At 49.6% G+C, this 18060-nt stretch overlaps 1 pseudogene; it reads left to right on the forward strand.

Annotated features, from left to right (window-relative positions):
- Window positions 1-1878: 1878 nt before the first annotated feature.
- On the forward strand, window positions 1879-16549 carry LOC149366920 (uncharacterized; annotated as a pseudogene).
- The last annotated feature ends 1511 nt before the right edge of the window (window positions 16550-18060 follow it).

Below are 18060 nucleotides of genomic sequence, written 5' to 3' on the forward strand. Positions count from 1 at the left end.
CGGAGACAATGTTTGTGCCCGCGGTAAGCTCATCTTCTATAAGGCTGCTAAAAAGTTTGAAATGAAGTTGCAAGTACATGAAGCCTGTCATAATGCTGTGCAACATTAGCCTAAACTACAGCATGCTTATGTTGTAGAAAGGATTCATCTCGCAGTCATGCTCAGACGTCTGTGCTTGTAGTTACTAAGTCTAGCAGCACTATGCATATATTACGGTTCGTGGCTCTGCATTGCTCATCAAGGCAAGTATATTGCAAAATTTGAACTTAGGCGCTGTTCTTGGCTTAAATTTGCCGGTACAAAAATAAGCAGCTGTATTAATCCATCAGGTACTGATGGAGGATCACTATTCGTATACTTTCTTCACTAGCCTCAGAATTCCTTATTTAGAGTACAAGCACAATAAATCTGCATACACATAGCTTCATTCATTCTCGCTTTGGTACAACTTGATAACATTGCGTATTAATACATTAGCACCTTTCTTAGAACGCAGCTGCTTCCTAATTGGTTACAGATGTGCACGACTTGTAGAAAACATATTACCAAACCACTCATTTAAACAGTAGTGATGTAGAAAATTCATGAACAAATTGTGTATGGATGCAACTGTGGCATTGCATTACTCTCGAAGCCTCACCACGTTGTACTTTATTCAGTACTCCTTGGTCGTAGAACAGTGAACATTCGCTTTCGAAGCTTGTTTTTTCGTTCACAGAAAAGATTGAAGAATTGCCTTTTTGTTAACCCAGTATACATATAGACCATGTACAAAGGCAGTCTTAATTCTTTATTCCCTCGAAATATAGTCTTTGCATTTTGAATGAGGCGAATTCAGTTAAATGTATACGGTTGGGCAATGACAACAAGGCACATGAAGGAGCACTTCACTGACATTGTTAAAAGCACATAGAAAAATAATATAGCACCGAGATGCACATAAATTGTCCACTAGAGCCATGACTCAAGAATTTGCAGCCCATGTACTAAAAAGTACTTTTTTTTTCTGTTTGGAATTGTGGCCATTTCTCATGCTGTCTTGAATAGGTGTGGCATAAATCGTACCTGATGGTGTTTTGTGATATTATTGTGCTAAGTTTATTGTTTCTTTTTAACGGATGATGCTGTTAGAACAACTTGGAAATGATCATTTAATCTGCATATATTAGGTCATACATTCTGTATCTGTCACTGCGATCCGCCACTAGTAAGCTCATTGCCTGTCATGTGCATGTATTCTTTGTGATGTCAGCGCATTAAAGGCCCTCAGGTCGTCTGCATTAATCCGGAGTAGTCATTGCGACATCTCTTATAGCCTATGTGTCACATCAGGGGAAGCGACTTAAAACATGCAGTGGGAAAGTGAGCTTCACTCCAGAAGCACCAGCCACCTCCTCACCAATCTAGCTTCAGGGCTGCCAGCCAACCCACTGTTAAACTCTACTCACCTCTGCCCACATTCACCTTTCACAAAAATTACGTTCAGTGTGCGAAGTTTCGGCTTAAAATAAAAGCATAAAAGTAATCGTGGAGAGTAAATCCAGCTGCTTTCGAAGAATTATACATCAGTTGTCTGTCCCCCAATTTTTTCTTTTAGCATTTCATTTCTGTGTGCTGTTGTTACTGGGAATGTAAATCAGCTTGCCCATCCATCCGTTTTATCAGTGGTGTAAGTGATCATGTGCAACCAGGCACATGGCGAGACCATAATTGCTCTACCACAGTGAAGTCAGATTGTTTATGTGGTGTTGTCTGAGAGAGCAAAAAATGCATGCAGGTCATAGAGAGGAAAAACTGAGACAATACTATGCATTCTAAAGGGATGTTATGTCCCATTCATTTCACCCTTATATATTGTCATGTGTGTTTCCACTTAACGTCATCTTCAACGAGCGGGGAGCCGATCGCCGGCAAAGAGGAAGAGGCTCGGTGGAAAATCGCTCGTGAGCCCGGCCGCGACCGCTTGGCCTGTCCCTGGCGCTGCTCCTGTGGTCTCCAGTGTCCCCACGACCCGCGTCGTTTGAACGACCCGTGACATTCTGGTGGAGGCGCTGTCTTATGCGACGCCATCCCCTACCTCCCGCTTCGCAGAGTCCCATTCCCAGCCCGGGCCGCCGCCCCTCCGCTGAGGAGGCCGAGATACGTGCCAGCAGGCGAATTAAATGACTCGGCCCCGAATTCGTCCTCTTGCCGCACCTTACAACAAGGTCCGTTCCGGCAGTGCACATGGCTCGGTCTACCGTGAGCCAAGGCCAGAAGACGGATTCTTCGCCCGTGCCTGCCGTGGTTTACGTCCCTGACGCTCCTCGTTCAGCTCTCCCGTTCCGTGGTGAAGCCTCCGAAGACATCGACGATTGGCTTCAGCACTATGAACGCGTGGCCCGCTACAACGGCTGGTCTGCGGAACATTGCCTGCAAAACTTGTATTTTTGCCTTGAGGGCACTGCCCGTCACTGGTTTGAGAACCACGAGCACACCCTTACGTCGTGGGATACTTGCAAGGCACAACTGCGACTCACTTTTGCTAACCAGCATCGCCGCCAACGCGCAGAGGACCTCCTGCAAACCAGGTTCCAGGGCCCCGATGAAACCGTCACAAGTTTCGTCGAAGACGTGTTGCGCCTTAGTGCCCGAGCTGATCCCCGCGCCACGGAGGATAAGAAGGTGCGCATTCTTATGCGAGGAGTGAAGTCAGACATTTTCGGCGGTCTCATTCGGGACCCTCCCACAACCGTGGCCGGCTTTATATCCGAGGCGACTAACATCGAGCGCGCCCTGGCAGCCAGAGCAGATCATTATCGTCGGCTTGCTGGAGTTTCTACCGCTTCCAGTCTTTGCGCTGACCACCCGGGTGGCTTACCCGTCGACGCCATGAACCTACGCGAGGTCATCCGCGCAGTTGTTAGGGAGGAACTCCAGAAGTGCCTGCCACCCACCGCTTCCTCCTCTTCGTCCCCCTTCACGGAGGTCGTCCGAGAAGAAGTGCAACGTGCACTTTCTCCTCGCTGCACCGTCACCCCTCCTCCGGCACAGCCCGCCGTGACGTACGCCTCCGTCGTCCGTCGCTCGTCGCCGCCACCGCTCGACCACCCGTACCCCCCTCTGCAGCCATTGTCACCTCCTGCGCCTGTGTCATCCACTCGTCTCCCACAGCGTGGACCAAGCAAGGCCGACGCGTGGAGGACCCCCAATGACCGTCCGCTATGCTTCCACTGCGGGGAAGCCGGTCACGTCTATCGCCGCTGCCCTTATCGTGAGCTCGGTCTTCGCGGATTCCGACGAGATGCGCCCCGCCCCCGGTACGACGAACAGCCTCGGGAAATTGAGGAATTTCTGCGCCATTCCCCGCCACCTGAGCGGCCTTCTCGTCGTGCGTTTCGCTCGCCGCCGCCGCGCCGCTTCGATTCCCCTCTGCGCGACCGTCGCGGAAGCCTTTCTCCTCGTCGGGAAAACTAAGCCCGGCGACGCCTGGAGGTGGCGTTGCCGACCGAGAATCTGTAAAAGAGCCTCCACGTCCGACGTCCCGCTCCCCCTCACCGACCGACGACCTTTCCGCCGATCCTATAGTCGCCTCTGATCGCCCAGTGTACAATAATCTTGACGTGCTTATCGACGGCCACGCCACGACCGCCCTCGTCGACACCGGCGCCGACTACTCCGTTGTGAGTGGGGAGCTGACCCGCCGCCTTCGCAAGGTACTAACGCAGTGGGATGGCCCACAAATCCGAACCGCCGGAGGCCACCTCGTCACCCCGGTAGGCCGCTGCATTTCTCGCGTTGAGATTAACGGTCTCACGTGCCCCGTTACCTTCGTCGTCTTGCAGCGCTGCTCGAGAGATATTATTCTCGGTATGGATTTTCTGACCGAGTTCGGCGCTGTTATCGACCTCGCTGACTGCCGCCTCACCCTTCAACGACCTTGCCTTGACCCGCCGAGCTCCGAGCCGACGTTCTCCGAGGCGCGCATCTTAGCGGACCACGTGACTTTGCCGCCTGACTCGAGCGTGTTTCTGCTGGTCGAGTCCACACCGGTTGCCTCTGGCGAAGTTCTTCTTGAGGGTAGTGTGCAGCTGCTTCCTGACAGGGGTGTTGGTGTTGCTAGAGGTGTCACGCGTCTTCACTCTGGTTGCACCCAAGTCCTCGTCACGAACTTTCGCAGCGCTCCGCAGCACCTCACCAAGAAAACAGTAATCGGCCATATCGAGCGCCTCAGCGCCCCTGTCGACGCTGCGACTCTGTCTGCGGCTCCTTCCTGTCTGCCCTCTCCCCAACACTCGGTGCCGCCTTTAGGTGTCAGCATTGCACCGCAGCTCTCTGCTCAGGAGAGAGACGAGCTCGTCGCTCTGCTGGGTGAGTTCCACGACTGCTTTTCTACGTCACCTGGGGTTCGCCAGATGCCAATAGCCAAGCACAGAATAATTACCGACGACGCTGTCCATCCTGTTCGTCAGTCACCTTACCGAGTTTCGTTGAAAGAACGTGAAACCATACAACATCAAGTGCGCGAAATGTTGGCTGATGACATTATCCAACCATCTCACAGCCCGTGGGCTGCTCCGGTGGTGCTAGTGAAGAAAAAAGACGGCACCCTTCGCTTCTGTGTTGACTACCGGCGCCTCAACAGAGTCACGAAGAAGGACGTATATCCACTTCCACGCATCGATGACGCTCTTGATCGCCTGCGCCATGCCCGTTACTTTTCGTCCATCGACCTTAAAAGCGGGTATTGGCAAATAGAAGTGGATGAGCGCGACAGAGAGAAGACTGCTTTCGTCACTCCAGATGGACTTTATGAGTTCAAGGTGATGCCCTTCGGACTCTGTACAGCTCCAGCGACCTTCCAGCGCGTTATGGACACCGTGCTCACCGGCCTCAAATGGCAAACATGCCTTGTCTACCTTGATGACGTGATGACGTCGTAATTTTTTCAAGCACGTTTCATGAACATCTGGTTCGCCTAAAAGCCGTCCTTCAAGCTATCAGAAACGCCGGCCTCACCCTGAAGCCTACGAAGTGCCAGTTTGGCTATGACGAACTGAAGTTTCTCGGTCACGTCGTCAGTCACGAGGGCGTCCGTCCTGATCCAGATAAAACAGTGGCCGTCGCTTCCTTCCCGACGCCGTCAGACAAGAACGCCGTGCGGAGATTCCTGGGCCTCTGCGCTTACTACAGACGCTTTGTTCCCAACTTTTCAGATATCGCCGCGCCGCTTACTCGCCTCACGAAAGAGTCCGTCCACTTCCAGTGGTCTGATGAAGAGCAGATTGCATTTGACCATCTGAAACGGCGCCTGCAGGCTTCCCCTGTACTAGGCCATTTTGATCAGGACGCCGCGACTGAGGTCCACACTGACGCTAGTAACACGGGTCTCGGGGCCGTCTTGATCCAGCATCAGAATGGCGCCGAGCGGGTCATCGCATACGCCAGTCGTGTTTTATCGAAGGCAGAAATCAATTACTCGACAACCGAAAAAGAATGCCTCGCAGTAATTTGGGAGATCACAAAGTTCCGACCCTATCTGTACGGACGCCAATTCCAGGTGGTCACAGACCATCACTCCCTGTGTTGGTTGACCAATCTAAGGGACCCTGCAGGCCGACTTGCGCGGTGGGCTCTCAGACTGCAAGAATTCGACGTCACGATCGTCTACAAATCTGGTCGCCGACACACTGATGCTGACTGCCTGTCCCGCGCTCCCGTCGAATCTGCGCCTACTGCTACGGACGACTTTGACATCTTCCTAGGTACTCTAGGTCCTGTAGATATGGCTGCGCGGCAGTGACTCGACCCCGACCTTCGCGCCGTGATCTCACATTTGGAGGGTCAAGGAGGCGTAGTTCCGTACTGCCTCATTTATGCCTCCGAGACAACATTCTTTATAAGAAGAACTTTGCCGAGAGCCCGAGGTCATGGCTTTTGGTTGTGCCCACTGATCTACGCGACGAAATTATGGAAGCGTCTCATGATGACCCCTCTTCAGGACATTTGGGGTTCAGTCGAACGCTCGCGCGAATACGGTCGAAGTATTATTGGCCACAACTTGACAAGACAGTTCGCCATTACACAAGAACCTGCCGCGAGTGTCAACGGCGCAAGACCCCACCCATGAAGCCTGCGGGACTCCTGCACCCCATCACGCCACCGCTCAGTCCGTTCCAGCAAATTGGTATGGACCTACTCGGACCTTTTCCTCAGTCGCGATCGGGGAACCGCTGGATCGCAGTTGCGACGGACTACCTTACGAGGTATGCCGAATCACGTGCTCTGCCGTCATCAACGGCTTCGGATGTGGCAAAGTTTTTCGTCGAGTCCGTTGTTCTTCGGCACGGTGCCCCAGAGGTCCTTATCACTGATCGTGGTGCCGCGTTTGTGTCCGAACTTCTTTCCCAGATACTGAGCTTAAGCCATACCGCTCACCGCAAAACTACCGCATACCACCCGCAAACAAACGGGCTGACCGAGCGCCTTAACAAGACCTTGGCTGACATGCTCTCAATGTATGTAGACATCGAGCACCGAACCTGGGACGAACCTGGGACGACCTTACGTCACTTTTGCGTATAACACCGCAGTTCAAGAAACTACCGGATTTTCACCATTTCGCCTGGTGCACGGCAGGGAAGTCACTACCATGCTCGACGCTATGCTGCCCCACCAGCCTGACGTCTACACTCACGCCGATGCTCAACTCGTCGCCCAACATGCGGAAGAAGCCCGACAGCTGGCCCGCCTCCGCATCCAAGCCCGCCAGCAAGTCGATGCTCGGCAATACAACCAAGGCCATCGCGATGTTCAATTCAATCCTGGTGATCGCGTGTGGGTGTGGACTCCAATTCGACGCCGTGGCCTTAGCGAAAAGCTGCTCAAAAGATACTTTGGCCCGTACGAAGTGATTCGCCGTATAGGCGAGTTAAATTACGAAGTGTTGCCGATAGTAACGCGTGCGTCCCGCCGCCCGCCTGCCTCCGAGGTTGTTCACGTCGCTCGCCTCAAACCATACTGTGACCGCTCGGAGCACGTGGCCTAACTCTTCGCGCCTTACGTGTTTTTCAGCGCTAATTTTGCGTCTCTGCGCATCGGGACGATGCGTCTTTCGGGAGGAGAGCAATGTCATGTGTGTTTCCACTTAACGTCATCTTCAACGAGCGGGGAGCCGATCGCCGGCAAAGAGGAAGAGGCTCGGTGGAAAATCGCTCGTGAGCCCGGCCGCGACCGCTTGGCCTGTCCCTGGCGCTGCTCCTGTGGTCTCCAGTGTCCCCACGACCCGCGTCGTTTGAACGACCCGTGACAATATGTGCACTGGCATGGTTTCTTGCCCTGACTGGGTGCCTATAATATATTCTGAACATTACTGTTTTACACTGTCTTGTTTATGCGGGATGGAGAGAAGCCATCGACACCGTGCATTGTGTACTGCAACGTAGATATCGAGCAGGCCGATGATTATTTTCTGTATGTGGAGAAGCAACGGCTTTTTCGTGTATTTGATGCAATTCAGGGACTTGCCGGCCTGATGGCCGCATACTGGCTATTTAACATCAGCTACCCAAAGGCAGCGTACAGCTTGTGCTGCGTAGTAGAACACCTATTTTTGAATGTGAATGTTTCAAAGTCAAGGGCAGCCGCCCAGAGGTTCATTTCAAGCTTCAAGCCTGACTTCATGTTTTAGGAATCTACAACAAATGTATATAAAGAAAGCCAACAGTCACTGAGGCTAAGAAAAGCATAAGGGATTTTTTTTTATTTCTGGTGTTGATCAGTACGAAATTATCAGTGTTCATTTAATGCATAAAACATGATTAAAATCAGAATTTCTAATCATATTTTTAGGCAAAAAATGATTGCGCTATTATTTTTTCACTGATCAGCACTACAAATAAAACAATTGTCTTGTGCTTTCCCTGGTTCGGTGTCTGTTGGCCTCCTTCATCTTCATGTCATAACGAGTCCCTCATTTCTCAACCGTTAACTGTTCAATAAATGAGTTCACTGAGTACACTGTATTGTATGCATCACTGCATGCGTGCTTGCACTTGCATGCATTTAAAGACAAGGCTTTAACAACACAGAGCGTGTGCATTTATTGCTGCAGTAGCGAGCAGAAGGGCACCACGCAAGTCAGCTGATGGCGGTTTGCATGATAAAAGTGCAATAACTTGCACCAGTCCATTATAGCTAAGCGCGCGTGTAAAGCATCGCAAAATGTGCACCTTTATAACAGCCTTTTATTGAAGGAGACACCCTTTTATCAAAGGGTGCATATGCGCTTGCAGAACCCTTCCTAACACCCTTTTTTAAAAAGGTGCAGGTGTGCTTGCAGCACCCTTTCAAGCGAAGGGTGCAGGGTTGCTTGCTGCACCCATTAAAAGTGTGCGTGAGTACCTATACGCACCCTTTCTGGAGGGTGTAAGGGGGTGAGTTATAGACACGGCAATGCACCTTTAAGGGTGCGATTTTTTTTACAGTGTACCTACGTTTCACTCGTGCCGAAAGCGAACGGCTAGAGGCGTCACTCAGAAAAGCGTACAAGACGGCCCTGGGTCTTTCCATGTCCACAGCTACTCATAAGCTCATGGCTCTCGGAATCTTCAATACCGTGAGCGAACTTATCGAAGCAATCCTCACTGCCCAATACGACTGGCTCTCACTCACACACGCTGGCCGAGCGGTACTGCAGCGAGATGGGATCTCACCGCCGAGAGCGGCCCCAAGTTATGCTGAACTTACCCCGGAATATCGCCAAAATCTCCGCATCCCTCCCATTCCCAAACGGATGCACCCGGAACACCATGCTGAGAGACGGGCCGACCGCGCACGTCAATTCGAGAAACGCTTGAGCGGACGTCCGGACGTCGCGCATACGGACGGCTCTTACCATCCCTCTAAACCAGTGACGGTGGCGGCAGCTCCCGCTCCTCACCGCAGCTCGTACACAGCCTGCAGCATTCGCAATGCAGAAACAGTCACCGCAGCAGAGGAGGTTGCCATTGCGCTAGCGCTGGCCAAACCACCAAAATCGTCATCAGTGATTCTCAACAGGCTATCCGCAACTACGATGCTGGCCTTATCTCTTGCCAGGCGTTACACATTCTACTTTCTACTGCACCCTCTTCCACCTCTCGCTTACTTCTTTGGGCTCCAGCCCACGAGTCGCACAGCGGAAACGCCCAGGTGCACACTCTCGCCCGAGATCTCAGCTGCCGAGCCGAGTGTATGATCAGCCTCCCTGCTTCCTTCGATGCTAATATCTCACGCGCTTCTCTACTCAATACTTACACGGACATACGCCAGCACCAACGGCTCGAAAGCTGTTTATATCCTTCCGCACCCCGTGATCTAACAAGGCGCGAGGCCGTCCAATTAATGGCGCAAACTACAAACTGGCAGTTTTCTAAACCCCCTTTTCATAAAGCAGAATCTTTCCGCAACATAGACACCATGTGCAGACACTGCTCAACTCCGGCCACTATCATACACATGGCGTGCAGTTATACACACTACAACACAAACAACTCAAACACCCCAGAGACGTGGGAGTCTCTCCTGCGTACTTCCGAGCCAGCAGACCAACGCCGGCATATCCAGGTCGTGGTGAAGGCGGCGACATCCCAAGGGATCCCCACCGACCTCCTCTGAGACAGCGCAATCGGTCCTTGGACTGATCCCCTGTTTTTGGGCGTAATGAAAGAGTTCAGCTCCACCGAATTCAACGAGACGTCTGCCGAAGGGGCGGCGGTGCAGCTGCCACCACGAACGCGCGCGCGCACGTTCCACCACTACGTTCCACCGCTAGGTTGCGCCGCTGTGCGGAGGAGAGGAGGCAGTTGGCATGATTGCAGCGCACGGACGGACACCGCGACCATGGACGGACACCGCGAGCATGAGCCATTAAAGGCTTTCGCATTAAAACGACTAGACGTAACCAGGGGTATACCGTACCTCTCGCTATGTATATCCTGGCACAGCTGAGCTATGCGACATCCACTTTTTTCACTCTGTCCTCCCACATCTTTCAACTCTCCTGTATCTGCACGCGGCAGTGGTTGTGGCTTAGCTAGAGCTAGTAGGCAGGCCCATGCAATTTCCTTTTCATCCTTCTCTCAGTCGCAACAACCCCTGCTTTCAAGCGGTTTTGCAGCTTAAAGCGCGACTGAGGTTTCCACTGTTCCAGGGGGCTAGTTATGCCCCTTTCCTTTGCTTTCGATGCGAGGCAGTTGTTCGCTGCGTGTCTTGTACTGCATGCTGGTAAGGCAAATAAGCTTAATGGCAGGGGGTCATCATTTGCTGTTATTCTATGTAGAATGTCAGCAACACTTAATACATGAACAGAGTCCAGCGGAATTTCACAAATCAGGAGAAACAGTGGTTTTGCAGTAACCGGTATGTTTGACGGGGTAATGATTCGAATTGCCCTCTTCTGTAAGCGGCTAATAGATTTTAAGTATGTTTTATATGTACAGCCCCATGGTACTGTGCAGCAGCTAAATAACTATGCACAAATAAGATATAGAAAATACGCAGCACCGTTACGTGAAACCATTCACGGGCTTTTATTAACACGTGGCGACCGTAAGCGAGCTTGGAACATGTCTCGCTAATATGCGATTGCCAGTTCATATCAGAATCAAACATGACCACTAAGTATTTAACGAGGCTACTCGCTGTAAATGTGTAGTCTTGTGAGGCTACTCGCTGGAAATGTGCAGTCTTGTGAGGCTACTCGCTGTAAAAGTACAGACGGTTCAATGGCCGGGTAACACGCTTGGTTTCATCTGGACGTGTCTTACGTAATAAAGTTCAGAAAACAAGGACCCTAACAATAGCTCCGCCCAACAAGCATATACATACACATAGGAACCTCAAGGTTTTGGTAACTTTGGCAGAAAGCTGTGATGCAGGGCTAAAATCCTTGCAATAGTAAACATGCAGTGAAGAAATCTTCAGTGCTTGCCCTTATTGGTAGTCATCACAGTTCGTGACGAAAGAACGCGCTCAGCGATTTTGTACAGTGCAATCCGAAAATATTCTAAATCTAAAATAGGTAAAGTGCGCGCAAAATTCAGCCCATCGGGAGCCATACGGAGGACGGCCTTCTATGCATCGTTTCGCGCCATGATGCTACACTTGACAGATGGGTTCATTGGGCTGCCGGGTGCGCACCCGAAGGCGGCGGAGAACTCTTGGACGTGTCGAAAGGTGTCGTCGCACTATAGTGAACTAGTGACGTATAGTGACGTATAGTGAACTAGAGTATTCTAGTTCACTATACGTCGCACTCGTCGTCGTCGGCCGCAGGGAACACGCTCTCGCTGCCCAGGCAGGCTGAGTAGCACGCCGCGATGAAGAACAGTGCGGCGCTGCCGTAGCCCTCGAACCCTTCGAGAAGTTCGTCGTAGCCCTCCGAGGCGGCGCTGCGTTGTCTGTACGCTTGTAGCGACACCTCGAGGGCGAGCGTGTGCTCAAGCTGACGGAGAATGTCGAAGAGATTGCCGTATCCACTACTCCCGTTCAATGCGCACGCCAGCGCCGTCCCGAGGGCGCCCACGGCTTCCGAAGAGATGATGTAGCTGCGATTTAAGCGTAGTATGCTATGAGTATTCTATGAGTATGAGATTTAAGCGTAGATGATGTGAGTATTCTTGACTACGTAGAGACACATTACCAGGGCTTTGAGACCCACGAGGACGTGAATATGTTATGGTCCAGGTTTAAAACAATATGCTTCGAATGTCTGGAACGGTTTGTTCCGAACAAGCTCAAAAAGAGAAGACATAATTCATGGATTACAAGAGATATTATACATATGAAGCGGAAGCTAAAACGACTCAGGCGAATGCCTTCTCGGCCGCTAGCTGTCATTAGAAGCTTACGAAATGAGCTCAGGAATAGGATAAAGCAAGCTAAAGACAACTTCTTTTCCGTTACCGTCGGAAACTTTCTCCAACAGGCACCGGCAAAATTTTGGAGATTTATAAATGACAACAGGTCAAATGAAATTTCTTTATGTGTTAATGGCATACAAGTTACAGATTCTACATATGTAGCCAATGAATTTAACAAGTATTTCCACTCAGTGTTCGCGCCTAAAGACCAGAGCATTGGTTTTGCACCCGACGAGTTCCAGTCGACAATGCGCGACGTAGTTGCGACTCGAGAAGGTATTTTTAATTTACTCTTAAACTTGGACGTGAAAAAAGCAGTGGGGCCAGACAATATTCCTACAGCATTTCTGCACCGTTACGCAGAGTGGATATCGCACTACTTGCACGCAATCTTTACTGCTTCGTTGTCAAGCTCAGCACTGCCTGCCGACTGGAAAAATGCGCGTGTTGTCCCTATTTTCAAATCCAGTGATCGTACAACGGTATCCAATTACCGCCCCATTTCCTTAACTTCAGTTAGTTCAAAGCTATTGGAACACATAATTTGCAGAGAACTAGTTCAATTTTTGTGAAGAAAACCGCTTATTGTCAGATGCCCAGCATGGGTTTCGGCGCGGGCTCTCCACCATCACACAGTTAATTACTACCTGCCATGACTTTTTTCTTGCAATTAATGACAGAGGCCAAATCGATGCAGTGTTCCTGGACTTTGCCAAGGCGTTTGATAAGGTGCCACACAATAAACTGATACAAAAGCTTTATAACTTTGGAATAAACAGAATACTTATTGACTTTATAAAAGCCTATCTTGACAACCGTGCACAGTATGTTAACGTAAATAATAGTTCTTCAGATAGCCTTCCAGTGACATCAGGTGTACTCCAGGGGTCTGTCCTAGGCCCTGTTTTGTTCCTTATTTATACCAATGATATTGTTACCGAGATAGACCCTGGAATAGTAGTTAAACTTTTTGCGGACGATTGTGTTGTGTACACAACGGTCAGGTCACCACACGATCAAGAACTCCTGAACGCGAATCTTGGCAATATTTACACCTGGTGCGAAAAGTGGGGAATGGCTCTGAATATAAAAAAATGCTCTGTTCTTCGTGTCTCTAACAAGAAGCAAACATTAGCTCACACATACAATATTGGCGGGGATGTAATTAACGAAGTATCAGCTGTAAAATATCTAGGAGTCACAATAACATCAACTTTAACCTGGAACAAACATATTGACAACATATGTTGTACCGCACGTAAGGCCTTATGGGGGATTCGAAGAAAATTGGCGACAGCCCCAACACAGGTGAAGCTCACTGCATACAAATCCCTGGTTAGACCGATTTTGGAGTATGCGTCATGCATATGGGACCCCTACACCAAAACAAATATAGATAAGTTGGAAAAGGTACAGAGAATGGCCGTCCGTTTTATTTGCAACCGCTACAGACGAACAGATAGCGTAACACAGATGATTAATCTCTTGGATCTTCAGACCCTCAAATCCAGACGCACAGAATACAGGCTTAAGTTGTTGTACCTCCTGTACAATAATAAGACAAAAATAAACAAGACTCTCTACCTTACCCCTGCACCTCGAGCTAACACACGGTTTAACCACGGGAAAATCTTAAAAGAATACCAGGCTTGCATCGATTCATTTAAATATTCCTATTTTCCTACGACTGTGTCCGACTGGAATAAGCTGCCTCAGAATGTTGTCGATTCTCCTGACGAAGTGGAATTCATTGCTGCTTTGAAAAGTTTGAATGTATGACTTTTTTCTTTGACTTCATTTTGTATTTTTGGTATTATTCATGCGTTTTTTTGGTATTATTCATGTATTTTTGGTATTATTCACGTGTTTCCCACTCCTGCTTGTACTCCAGAAGGAGTCTGCAGTATTTCTAAATAAAATAATAATAAATAAATAAGACAGCCTTTTAAGGCCAAAGCCTTTAATGGCTCATACTGGCGTCCGTTAGCAGAGAGTGTTACACCTTTGGCAGCGTGTTAACTCGGGAACTAAAAAAAAGATAGGAGAAAACGAATGGTTGCTCCGGATAGAGGAGGGAAAAATGAACCTAGAAGCCACGTTTGATGACCGTAGAGTAATTGGTTAATTATAGTAACAAATGTTGAATTTGCGTCCAAATAGCGCGGATGTCGATATAGCCACGGGAACGGTGTGACGTCACTTCCACCAGAAGTCCTCACGGCGTAGTGAAAATTGTCACAGAACGGTTGGGAAAACACCGGGTTTGTGTGAAATTATACGGAGAAATGTGTAATTAAGCGTAATTAGCACTTAAGATCCCCAAAATATATATAATTTGGGTACTGATAGAGCCAAGGAAACGGTGAGACGTTACATCTACCGGAAGTCGTCACGGGGTGTCCTCGCCTTTCGCCTCTCAACACTTTAGTGGCCAAATTGCCCTCGCAATTTTTTTGCTTATGTGCGAGCGCATTACACACGTTTGTACACTTTTGCGAGGCACCGAGATCTCCGGAATCGGAAACCAACGCGTCCGCGGCTGGGTGGTACGCCCTCGTACCGAGAGGGAACAGTGTGACTTTCGATTTTTTGCGAATTTGGAACGACCGCGTCTACAGGGGCGACCACGCCAAAAGCAAACAAGTCGTTCTGGTCACCAGTTCTGCTTTTGAGCCGGATTCCACGTGCCCAGTCCGTCTCCCTTCTCGGACCTGCCCTCCCACTTAGGCAACGGACATCGTGGGCGCAACACGCTCACAATGTCGCGGAAAGTCTGCTGAACCTTTCCTCGGGATTCGCAACCCCAAGAGTGGGTTCCGGCGGCTCCACTCACCGCTGTGCGTTGCACCAAAGCAAAGCCTAGCAGCCGAAACCGCACCGGTCCGTATTTGGTGGCGGGGAAGGGGGGGGGGGGAGGGGAGGGAGGGGAGGGGGGGGGGCACGGGCAGGCCGCACAGTCGGATTCAGGAACAGGAAGAAACAAGCCAGCAAGAACAATTTCCTGTAGAAACGATCCAAGTGACAGAGCAAGCGAGGATAGGCTTTCCCGCAATGCAGCTCCGTGATCAGCTGATACCGCAGTCGTACAGCCGAACGCTGGACAAACCAAGTCTTAACCAAGGGTCGCAACTTCATCTTATTCATTCTTGCGTTCAATCATCACCAAGCAATGGTCAAGTCTCGGAACTTGAAAAAACAGCGTCCATGTCTAACGGATTTGAGGTCACAGAAACACAGAGCGAACATTATGCAGAAGAATCCTTGGCCAGCAATGTTTACGTTATTGATAAGGATCGGAGGTCTGGCATTCATATCCAGTTGCAAGTGGCAGAGGTCACTTTGTCTTTCCTAGTTGATTCTGGGTCTGGTGTTTTCATTATTGATAACAGTACTTTTTCAAGGTATTTTTCAACCACTCAACTACTTGAAGCACCTCGTGTAACACTTGAGGATTATTCCAAGCGTTCTATTAATATGCTAGGATGTTTCACTGCACCAGTCAAGTATCATGATAGAACTGTTGCTATTCTCTTCTATGTTGTCTCTGAGGGTACTACACTTATTGGCTTGGATGCCATTCGTGCTCTGAATTTATTTATTGTGGGAGCAACTGTGCAGTGTTTTCAGACGGTGGCGAATCCAGTTGAGAAAATTCCCTCCGCATTAGTGACTGAGTTTCCGAAACTCTTTTCAGACGAAGTGGGACTGGTTAAAGATTTCCAGCATGAAGTGAAAGTGCGTCTGAATGTGCAACCTGTAGTTGCCAAACTACGACGGTTACCACTTGCTGTCCGTTCCAAAGTCTCTGAAGAACTCGAATGGTTAAAGAAGCAAGATATTATTGAAAGAGTAAACGCTTCAGAATGGATTTCACCAATCGTGGTTATCCAGAAACACAATGGAAAAATTCGCTTGTGTATTGACTTGCGTGAAATCAATAAGGCCGTGTTACCTGATGTGTTCCCACTGCCACATAGAGGAATTTCTCCATGCACTGATGTTTGATCCCTATTTGCCCACTGTTGTGACTACCGATGCTTCGGATGTAGGACTGGGAGCAGTCCTCCAGCAATTGGGTCCACATGGACTCCAAACGGTAGCTTTCGCGTCTCGGACCTTGTCTCCTACAGAGCGAAAGCATTCAGTGCCTCCACTGGCTCCATGCTGCATCGTGTGTGGTCTGCAGCGGTCCCACAACATTGTGCAGCATCCTTTACCCGAGCGTGAGCCCAATCACCACGAGTGGATTGACTTTGTGCGACAGTGTCTGGGCCGCGATGACTTACTTCACTGGATGCCGCCAGAGCAGGAGGAGAGCTTCGTGTGCTCGCTGCACTTTGCATCGGGTTCTCTCACGCGCCTTTTTCCGGAGGAGTGCCTCAGGCCCGCCGCTGCTCCTACCTCGTACCCAAAGAGGTAACATCCTGGCAGGGTTGTGCAGTGACGTGTCTTTTGTGATCTGCGTATGTTGTGATGTGTCTTCGGTGTGTGATGTGTCTTCGGTGTGTGATGATCCTTCAGTGTGTGGTGATGCTTCAGTGTGTGGTGATATTGAATCCAGGGATTCTACAGACCTGCGGTCTGAAGGTCCTCTTCCGGAGCGCGCCCAGCGGCCAAAGAGGACTGTTCGAAAGCCTTTGTGGCTCGAGAACTTTGTAACAAAGTGACTTGTTTTTTTTTGTATGTACATTTCTTTTGTGTATAGATAGAGTGTGTTCTCTTGTTTTTGTCATTTTTTAATATAGCTGTAAATCTTTTTCCCCGGGGAATAAGTAAAATAAGCGGAATAAGAGAATAAGATAATAAGGAATAAAAGAATAAATAGAACAAGTGGAATAAGTAGAATAAGTGAAATAAGTGTGCTTTCTTGCGCGTCAATTTTCAATGTATTTGTGAATTTTTTTCCGAGGAAGAGAGAGAGTGTGTTTTCTTGTTTGTGTGTCAATTTTTATATGTATCTGCGAATCCTTTTCCCCCAAGAAAGGGAGTATGTTGTATTGTGGTTCATGTGTTTTCTGTATTTGTTTCAGTTCTTGTTTCGATTTTGTGGAATGTCTTGGATTCTGTCTTGTGACCTCATTTCACGCATATATAGGCTGCCTCCGTTCAATACAACGTCTTGGTCTTTCTTGGTTATGGGACAGCAGCACGGACTCGGCTCTCGTTACTAAGACGGCCAACACCACAAATGGATTCCATCAGGTCTTCAGGGAAGCCGGCCTTCTCAATGTTAAGGAGAGGTCTGAGTACACCACGGCCTTGTATCGAAATCTTGTTGGCCTCGCGGTAGGCGTCAACTTCAGCGAGCGACCGCTGGGTCGTGGACGAATGCTCCCTGTATAAATTCTTTTCGAAGGGCGCAAGCTGCAAACGGTTCCAGTTCGGTGGGCGTAGGTTTCGGTCAACGAGACTGTGGCGGGCACCCTTTGGAGCGCAACTCCTCTTAAACAACGTCCGGCTGGAGTAAGCGGTGTCTCCGAGGAGCTGCGGATGTTTTCTTGCGACCCTCCGAGGAGCGCTCTGCTGTTGTAACGATTGGTTCAAGATTGGCCAGGGGTTCATCACGGCGTCCATACCGGCCATTGGGAGGGAAACTTGGGACCGATTAACTACCTTTCTCGGGTGGATGGAGTTAGCCGCGCTGGAATCCGTTCGCCGGTTGTTGTTGTTCGTCTGATAAATGCATGGGGCATGCAGGATACAAAGTGGCTTCTTACCCTGGGAAAATCAAAATAGTAGCCTGAAAAACTGCGACAAATTCTTGGAGAGAGGGAAGCCTAGATCGATATTGCATTGAGAAGCGCAGGGCTGATAGGGGGGCGGTGGTGTAGTGTAATATAATTTGCTATTTTAAACTATATTTATACACTAATCTGCGACTTGTCAGTCACATGGACAAAGAAGGCTCCATTAAAGAAACTATAAGAATTTGCAAAGATTTATTGAAAGATCTGCACATTTCAGCGGTTCTAACGCATGAAGGTAATGGATGGATGATGATATTGCCACGTTGTAGTGACGGCAGTCCATCGGTCAGGAAGACAGCAACAAGACTGGAAGTGTCTCCTGCGACCCGGTCGCCCAACAAGACTTGCAAACGAAGCTCTTTATTTGGGCTGACTTGCGCCCGCAAAAGAACTGAATCACTCGGCGGCGGCGTGGAAAGAGAAGTTTATTT

Source organism: Amblyomma mixtum, chromosome 1 (genome assembly GCF_055824585.1).
Source record: "Amblyomma mixtum isolate Tamu chromosome 1, ASM5582458v1, whole genome shotgun sequence".
In the NCBI taxonomy this organism is placed as follows: domain Eukaryota; kingdom Metazoa; phylum Arthropoda; class Arachnida; order Ixodida; family Ixodidae; genus Amblyomma; species Amblyomma mixtum.